Below are 9,719 nucleotides of genomic sequence, written 5' to 3'. Positions count from 1 at the left end.
AGAGCAGTGTAGAGGAAGAAAAGAAGCACTGACACTACAGGGGTCCAATGAACACAATGGACGTAGATGAGGCACACCGCAGGAAACACATTTCCTACTGCTGCCACTAGGATATGAATCGTTGCTACCGTAGCCATCAGTTGCCCAGATCTCAGGTGCGGAGATCACTGTGTGCTGCATTCAAAATACTTGAGATCAGTTCAGCAAGGGTATATGCTTCCTCAAAGCAGCAAATAATACTGGGCTAACAGAGACACTCACCAGCTGCCCATGCTTCCCCTCTTCTGGTTCTCTGGCATACTCTCTAATGCAGGGGTCAGCAACCTTTCAGAAGTGGTGTGCCGAGTCTTCCTTTATTCACTCAGATTTAAGGTTTTGCATGCCAGTAATACATTTTAACATTTTTAGAAGGTCTCTTTCTATAAGTCTATAATATATAACTCAACCAGGGCCAGCTTTAGGAAGTGTGGGGCCCAATTCGAACACTTTTGGTGGGGCCCTGGCAGGGATGACTTAAAAAAGTGTAAAAAAAAGCCTTCCATTTCTTCCATGTATTATTTACTTTCCACAACTATATAAATAATACAATTGTATATTATGTACATTGCATCATATATGCTGTTGATTGGTTATTAATGACTGCCGTTTCACATGTGTGGGTCCCCACCACTCCCTGGGGGTGTGCACATGTGTGGGTTCTCGCTGCTTCCTGCCCCCCCTCATTGAAGCAGGTGTGCAGGTTACTGGCCTGGGAACTGCAGGGCAGCTGTGGACATGGGGCTGGTTCGAGGCAGGGCAGGGGCTGACTGGAGGTAGGGTCTGGCTGCAGGCAGGGCAAGAGGTGCGGGGCTGGCTGGAAACAGGGGAGTGGGGGGCAGGCTGGCTTCAGGTAGGGCCATGGGGGGGTATAGCAGGGGTTGACAGGGCTGGAGACAGGAGTATGGGACTGGGTGGCTTCAGGCAGGGGGGTGCAGCAGGGGTTGGCTGGAGACAGGGCAGGATGGGCAGTGCAGGGCTGGTGCGGGCAGGGGTGTGTGGCAGGGGTTGGCTGCAGACAGAGCAGAGGGTTTGGTAGGGGCTGGCTGTGGGCAGGGGGTGCAGAGCTGGCTGCAGGCAGCGGGGGAGCGGGGCTGGTGTGGGTAGGGCAGGGGGTGCAGCAGAGGCAGCTGGAGCCCTGGCCCTTTATAAAGCCCCCAAGCCCCCCACTATCCCAGGGCTCTGGGGGCTATTTAAAGGGCCCGGGACTCCCCTGCTTCTACCCCGCCCGGACCTTTTAAATAGCCGCAGGAGCCCTGGGGAATGCATAGGGGCGGCGGGGCTCCGGCGGCTATTTAAAGGACTGGGGTGGCAGGGGCAGCTGGAGCCCTGGCCCTTTAAATAGCCCCCAGAGCCTCCTGCTACCCCAGGGCTCTGGGGGCTATTTAAAGGGCCCGGAGCTCCAGCCGGGGCCGTGGGGCTTGTCACGCTCCGGCCGGAGCTCCAGCCGGGGCTCCAGCCGGGGCCGCGGGGCAGCCACGCTCCCGCCGGCGCTTTGGTCAGGGGAGCGGGAGCGGGGGCCGGGGCCATGGAAGACCCCGGAGCAGACCGCAGCCAGGGTAAGTAAAAAAATTTAAAAGGCACCTAAAGCGCGGGGCCCAATTCCCAGGAATCGGGCGAATCGGCCTAAAGCCGGCCCTGAACTCAACTACTGTCATATGTAAAGTAAATAAGGTTTTAAAAATATTTACGAAGCTTCACTTAAAATTAAATTAAAATGCAGAGCCGCCAGGACCTGGGCAGCCTGAGTGCCACTTTAAATCAGCTTGTGTGCCACCTTCGGCATGTGTGCCATAGGTTGCCTACCTCTGCTCTAAAGAAATTTTGCTTTAGCTTGAGTATCAAGTTGCCCTTGTCCTGAGTACATTGCTGTGGGATGGTGGGACCATGCTGCACTGGCAACCATTCCTCACACACATTCCTTTCACTATCTTTTTTGGTTGGTCATGTCCCCCTCATTGGTTGCATCTATTCTATACTAACAGTTTTGGGGGGAGGAATCCATCTAGTTTCAGCAATGGCAGGAGCATTAATGTAGGCAGGACATATGGCCTGCTCAAATCGGGTGTAGAACTAATGGTGGTAAAAATGCTGGTCTACACTTGTGCCTCTGCCACTACTACTCTCTGTAGAACCACTTTGCTGGTAATAAGACAGAGGAAGATTTCCTGAAAAATGCTAAGGTAGGCAAGGCTATTGGCTTAATCTGTGTTACACGCAGAACCATACTGGGATACCTGGTTATAATATGGCTGTTCCCTGACCCAGTTGCAGCAAATTACTATTTTGTAGTTCAAATGGGATTGATCCTTATTTTCACTATGCCGCCATCTAAGGCTTTCCCATGAATATGGTTATGCTACTACACTACAAAATAGAGCTGTGCTGTAACTGGTTCGGGGATGGAAACACTAACCAGATCTCCCAACATGGCTCTACTTATGGTACAGATGCCATCCTTCCATGTGGGTACAATTGCCATTCACAGCATTATTGCACATTCCTGAAGGACCAACTGGATATGCAATAGGGTGGTCAAAAAGGGTACCTTGTGCAAGCTTTATCCACTCTTTCATGAACATCAGTTTTCTTTTCTCACTGAACCCCTGGTGTGCAGAGCTCAGCAAGCAGGATGATTAGGCCCTGACTGTCAGACACAGCTGGTAGAAAGTGAAACCAACATGGGAACAGAACTACTCTTGATGTGTGCAAACTAACAACATGAAAGGCTGCCACCTCTGGGGTGGAAGGTGGCAACAAACCAGTGCACAACATGCTGTTAGATTCCTGCAAAATGCCATGACACACAAGATAACTAAGTGTTTTTGAAATTCACTTGGCTTAGCACATATTAAAAACAGACATGCAGTACAGATTATTTTATTCAAACCCCACACAAGTCAGTCATACACCACTATTTATGCTAGATATGAATATAGCCTTAGATTATGTAAAGTCACATTTTTCTTTCTTTCACAGAGAGCTATTATTCTTTGCTCTTCCTTTTCTTTCATCTTTTTATCTTCCCCTACATTCAGTCCCAAATGAGGCATATCTCAGTGCTATCTTTATCTAAACCAGCTTCCTGATTATCTCCTTAGTTGTATTGATTACTTTCTTCCCCAGAACCTTTGAAGATGCCACTTAATCTTTTTTAGCTAACTCAGCAAATAGCTTGTTGTAATCTATTCTATTACTAGATGAGAGACAGAGGTGTGACCACCTGCAAAAATTCAAACCATAAAATTGGAGGTGGAAAAGAAATGATGGCGGGAAAAGGTTCATACTGATGAACTATGCAACTTTCACTGTACTGTACTTAGCACTGGATTAAAACAAAAGGGACATTAAAGCAAAATACTTGGTTTTGCTGACCAGCATTAGTACACAGAATCCTGCAGCAGTGAATACTACTTTTGCTTTTGCTTTTGATTTCCAGTAGATTTAGCACCTGATTCGCCTTCTGCTGATGTCAGTGTAACTCCATGGATGTCAAGAGGCATAACTCCTGATTTACACCTGCGTGAGTGAAAGAGAATCAGCCCCAAACTTTCCAATATACAGTTTTGGCGTTCACTTAATAAGTAGCTATGAAGTAGTTCGTTTTAGCCTCATCCGTCAGTGGTCCCATGCCTCATTTACCTCACTCTGAAGACAGATTTATTAATTTCCTTGTGAACTTCTTCATAGTTGTTAGCACTGTGGCATCTGAGTGCTTCATAAGCATGAATTAATATGTTTTCAGAATACCCCTGTGAGGTGAGGGGTATTATTATCCTCATCTTAGAGATAGGGAACTGAGGTGAAGAGAAAGGTCAAAAGTATTCCCTAATTTTGAGTGCCCAATTTGAGATACCTACTGCCTGATTTTTTTTAGCGTACATATCATTAGATAACTCTTCATGTGTCCAAAGTCCTGCTCCTATTGACTTCAGTTGCAGTCGTGAGTCCTCAGCATTTCTATAAATTGAATCCCAGGTGAGAGCAGCACAAGGTAGATGGACTCCTGGGTTCAATTCTAAGCCCTGGATGGCAATGCTCTCTCATGTTATAGACCTTTCTGATCTAGTGCCCCCAGCCTGGCTCTAGCTCACTCTACTCCAGGGGTCGGCAACCTTTCAGAAGTGGTGTGCGGAGTCGTCATCTATTCACTCTAATTTAAGGTTTTGTGTGCCAGTCATACATTTTAATGTTTTTAGGTTTCTTTCTATAAGTCTAAGTCTATAATACAAAACTAAACTGTTGTTCTATGTAAAGTAAATAAGGTTTTTAAAATGTTTAAGAAGCTTCATTTAAAATTAAATTAAAATGCAGAGCCCCCCGGACCAGTGGCCAGGACCGGGGCAGTATGAGTGCCACTGAAAATCAGCTTGCCTGCCGCCTTCAGCACGCATGCCATAGGTTGCCTACTCCTGCTCTACTCCACCGCTCAGCCCACCGTAACTCCTGTCCCCTTTCTCCTCCTATACACTTACCTTACTGGCTGTTGTCCCCCCACTCTGGCTCCTGCAAACCCCTCCCTGCCAATTCTCACTCCTCTTCATTCCAGATGGTGGGGCAGCTTCCTCCTTGTGTCCTGGACACCAGCAGGGGGAGTACTGAGAGCACAATTGTGACAGTCTCCTAGCTCTCAGTTCTGGTGCCCTGTGGCAGGACAGACTTAGGCTTTGGCTACACTTGAGAGTTACAGCACTGGTGGCGGCTTTACAGCACTGTAACTCACTCCCCGTCCACACTGGCAAGGCACATACAGAGCTGTATCTCCCTGGCTACAGCGCTGCATGTACTCCACCTCAACGAGAGGAATAAAGAGAATAGCGCTGGTGCTGCAGCGCTGGGGTGCCAGTGTAAACAAGGAATAATCTTACTATGCTGTAACTGACCCCCAGAAGCGTCCCATAATACTTTTAAGTAAAGATTACTGTCTGTTTTGTTATGATGCCTCTGTTTGTTTTGTTATGAACTCCGGGCTCCTGGAGCTGCTTATCTAAAAAACAAAAACAAACAAACAAAAATAAAAACCACAGCTCCTGTTTGCTGTGAATGAACTCCCTTTGGAATACCCACAGCTAGTGTTTGCTTGAAGAGAGGAGGCGTGCGGGAGGGAGGGAAGGGATCCGTTTCGGGGAGGCTGCTTATCTGGTCTGCGAGGAAAAAAACAAAGAAGGCTACTTGCTTTCAGTGAGTGAGAGAGGAGTGGGGGAGGGGGTCGGAACTTGCAGCTGCTGACAGTGTTGGCTCCAAAAATCCACTCTCTCTCTCCCCCATGCTCCCTGTCACACCCCACCCCACCCCACCCTATTGAAAAGCACGTTGGAGCAACTTGAATGCTAGGATAGCTGCCCATAATGCACTGCTCTCAGTGCCACTGCAGATGCTTGAAATGTGGCCACAACAGCACGCTGGTAGCTGTCAGTGTGGCCACACTGCAACACTTTCCCTACTCAGCTGTACAAAGACAAGTTTAACTTCCAGAGCTGTACAGCTGCAAGTGTAGCCATACCCTTAGTGCAGCCCTGAGGAGCAATTGCAGATATAGTCCTGTTCAGCTCATAGAGCCCTGGAATAGAGCATCCTGGAGAGATGGAGCATGGCATGGGCTATACAGTCAGCACACAGGAGCTGGGAGGGGCTGAAGCATGCTCAGTTGGAAGTGTTATAGCATCTCAATCATAAGGTTGTAATAATTGTTTTAACAACATATTTTCCTCTAACCTTGTTCTTGGAACCATTTTAGGTGACACTTTCTAAAGGAACTCAGCCTGAGGCAGACACCTGGCATAGAAAATTTCAATCCAAACAGATAAAGTTATAAGCAACTGAAAACAGGGTCCCTATAATGGGAAGAGTTGGACAACCTTAACTATAAGCAGTGCTACCAGTGCCACCTCTAAATTATGAAGGCAGAAGCTTGAACTGAACCATGTTTTAATGCCAGAACCAAGTTTCAAATATTTTTTGTGGAGTTCCATTATTTTAAAGTGGTACTGTCACTGTAGCAGACCTGTATGCTAGTACTGTATTCCTCTGTCAAGGGAATTATTGTATAGTAAGGACTCAATTATCTGTGAAGTCTTTTCCATATCTAACTTATAATCTTGGAATTTCTACGAATGCCACTTAAGTGAATGCAGATCACAGGGACATAAAATTTACAAGACTTTCTTAACTGAATTACTGTATGGCTTGTCCAATCACTGAAGTCAAGTAGAAATTTCTTTTTTCCTGGACACTAAAAGTTCCCCCAATTACTCAGCTGCCTCTTACTTCAGCAGTTCCACTCCCCACTACTACCCCATCCTTCCCTGTACCTCCTGCTGCTTCCTTCTGCACAGAAGTAGTCCATAACAGATGACAAAAATATGTTAGATTGTAAGCTTTTGGGGGGCAAGGACTGTCTTTTTGTTCTGTGTGCACATAGTACAATGATGTCTTGGTCCATGAATGGGGCTCCTAGGCACTATGACAATACAACTCCCCTCAAAAAAACAAAACATTAATGAGTAAAAATTAAAGAAGTTGGGATTACATTCTTTGAAAGAAAGGAGACTATAAAAATAATGGGCCAAATAAATTTATGATGGAAACCTATTTGAAGTCAATGGAATTATACGGAGGGATGAATCTAACCTAATGAAACTGTACTTACATAACACCTTTCACGTAAGCAGCTCAGAGCACTTTCCAGACATTTAATTAGGGTTCAAAGTACCCCAGTGAGTAAGTTAACTACTATCACCTCATTTTACAGATGGGCAAACTGAGGATCAGGGAGGAGGGGCGATTTGCTCAGTGTCAGGAGCAGAATGAGACAAAATCCAATGGCCCTGACTCCTTGGTCTGTGCTCTAACCACTAGGCACATTATCAGTAAGAGAAAAAAATTATGAAAGGTTAGTATGTTGGTTTTTTTTTTTTAATAGTAAGAAGTTTTAAAAAGTGGACAAATTAGGTGATAGAGACTAAACGGAGCTCAGGCAGAACTACTTCACGTAAAATGTAATAATCAGAGCTGGTCAAAAATGTTTTCCATTAAAAGCAATTTTCTGTTGAAAAATACAGTTCTCTCAAAGTGTTTTGCAGGAACATGTTAATTTCCATTAAATTTCTCATGGAAAAAAAGTAGACAAACAATTTTGACTCTTTGTTTGGACACAGTTGTGTGTTTTGTTTTGATAAGGCAAAAACATCTTTAATTCATTTTGTTTTAAAACTTTTATACCAAATTAATTTTAATATTAAGTTTAAACAAAAATAAATCAAAATGATAAAGATGAAACAAAAATGTTTTTACCTTATCAAAACAAAACAATTCAGCATTAGTAAAATGAAATGTTTCAATGGTCCCATACTGATTTTTCAGAATTTTCATTTTGCAGGAATTTTCCAAGTTGTGGCTCTTGATTCCAATTCTGAACAACCTTTTTTTTTTTTTTTTTTTTTTTTTAAAAAAAAGGTCAGAAATTCCAGTTTCTCATCATTTCTACTAACAGATACATGAAGCAAGTTATCAGGTGAGGATATTGAGCCAAAGAGAAAATGGCCCCATCTACACAGTGAAACCTACTGTTTCCTGAAACAGTTTGCAAAGAAATCAACTAATTTTGAAAAATGATGAGGCTGAGTTGAACCTATTGGGATTTCAACGTAGCACAACCTTGATGCCTCAACCACAAAGCTCAGGGCTACTTCAAGCAAATCTGGGGCTCCCTGCATAACTATTCAGGTGAGCCCCCTTGCTGCAAGAGCTAAGCTTCGGTGTGCAATATTCTCCTATGGCATGCAGACTTTGAGTGGCGAGAGTCAGTTCCACTGCAGGCAGGATAGGTGATGCAACTAGAACTAGTTTGTGGACGGGCTGCTCTGTCACGACAGAGATATTTGGAGACAATAACTTGAGTCTCCTGGCACACCAGATAGAGTGGATATAGATTTTTGCTCAGACAGGGAGGAGAGAACCCTTGAGATGCCCCAGCCTGGGCCAAAATTGGCAGGGGGGAGTTGTATTCCTGATTCCTCAAGGGATTCAAATTACTGTCATCACTTAGGTCACTGTCCAAACCACAGCACAGAAGCAGTAAACATTACACTAGCATTTCTGGTCCCAGAGGTTCCTGTAGGATTTGAATTGACACTGCCTTAGCCAACCTTCCCAAGATTTAGTTCTTTACCCAGGGCTGTCTCCAGGGTTTTCGCTGCCCTAAGCAGCAAAAAGAAAGAAAGAAAAAAAGCTGCAATCACGATCTGCAGGAGCTCTACCGCCGCCGCTTCAGTCTTCGGTGGCAATTCTGTGGCAGGTCCTTCGCTCTGAGAGGGAGTGAGGGACCCACCGCCGAATCACTGCCAAAGACCTGGACATGCCGCCCGTCACTGTTGGCCTCCCCAAGCAACTGCTTGCTGGGATGGTGCCTGGAGTTGGCCCTGGTTGGGGCATATCTTAACAGCTGCAGGGTTCAGGCTGTGGGGGAAACATTTGCTGGTTTTCAGGAGGCGTACACTTAGCCACCCTGCATGTTCTGGAGGTGCAGAAGGCAGTGTTAGGCAACCCTTTACTCTGAGTTAACAAAACTTTTTTCCATAAATGTGCCCTATCATGCATCCCTGTGTGAAGTGACTGTAAGTAAAATAATCTTTGAGCATTATATCCAAGTGGCCGAAGAGCTGCCTTTGGAAACATTCCCCTCGAAGCAGCTGATGTCGCAAGGATTACTTCCTCTAGTTAGAGAGAAAGCAATAATTGGTGAGACAACCTCTTGTCAGAGTTCAGTGAATTTGATTTGAATTGAAACAGTGACTTTTTGACCGAAGCTTATAAGGTGATGGATAGGGAGTGAGGAAATTCGAGCATAGCTGGCAGCTACAGCATCTGCTAGAAAAAACAAATTTTGGTTGATAGCGGTGTTTAGAAAAGGGAATCTTCTAAAAACATGAGTAAAATCCTGCCCTAGGCTAGTGGGGATTAGAGGATGTCCATCTGTTTTTGTGATTATTTCAGTTTGTTTTTCACAGGGTTATGTTTGATCCCCTTGCAACATTCCTAGCCCAAACATGGGGATGAGTTTTCCCACACAACTGTGAGTATCCAGCATTAAATACACCATTGTTCACTTGTCTCCTGCCCATTCACACTTTTGAACTTTATTTTCTACATGTAAATGCCTCTATTTCAGATAATGCAAAGATGCACGTGTGTCCACACCAATATATACAGTTATATACACACGGAGCAGAGCACCCCCCCCATATACACAGTATACACACACACGTGGGGAGCAGGACACAGACAGGGAATAGGACACCAATATATACACAACACACACACATACACACACGGGGAGCAGTGAGAGAATATGAGACCTAGTGGTTGATGGGGGAACTGGAGAAACATAGAATGCTCCGGAGATTGTGGAAGTGTGGGGACACATCAGAAGCCCAGAGTAGTTTTATGAATTTTTATGTCACATCAGTCTGGGTGAATCAGGGGAAAGAAGGGCTCAGAATGGCACTGAAGACAAGATTCATGGAGGAGACTAGAGAGGTTGAGGGGACCAGAAAGGGCTGGAGATCAGATTGGAAAGTGAGCAATGGAAACCAGGAAAAAAGTATAATGCTTCTTTGCACAGATGCAGCAGATTCCAGCCCAGGATCTAAGTAAGTTTTATCGCCATTTTGCAGATGAGGCAA

The sequence above is a fragment of the Gopherus flavomarginatus genome, chromosome 4 (genome assembly GCF_025201925.1).
Source record: "Gopherus flavomarginatus isolate rGopFla2 chromosome 4, rGopFla2.mat.asm, whole genome shotgun sequence".
NCBI classification, from domain to species: Eukaryota; Metazoa; Chordata; order Testudines; family Testudinidae; genus Gopherus; species Gopherus flavomarginatus.
The sequence above is the reverse complement of the archived record's forward strand: the minus strand, read 5'-3'. Positions refer to the sequence as shown.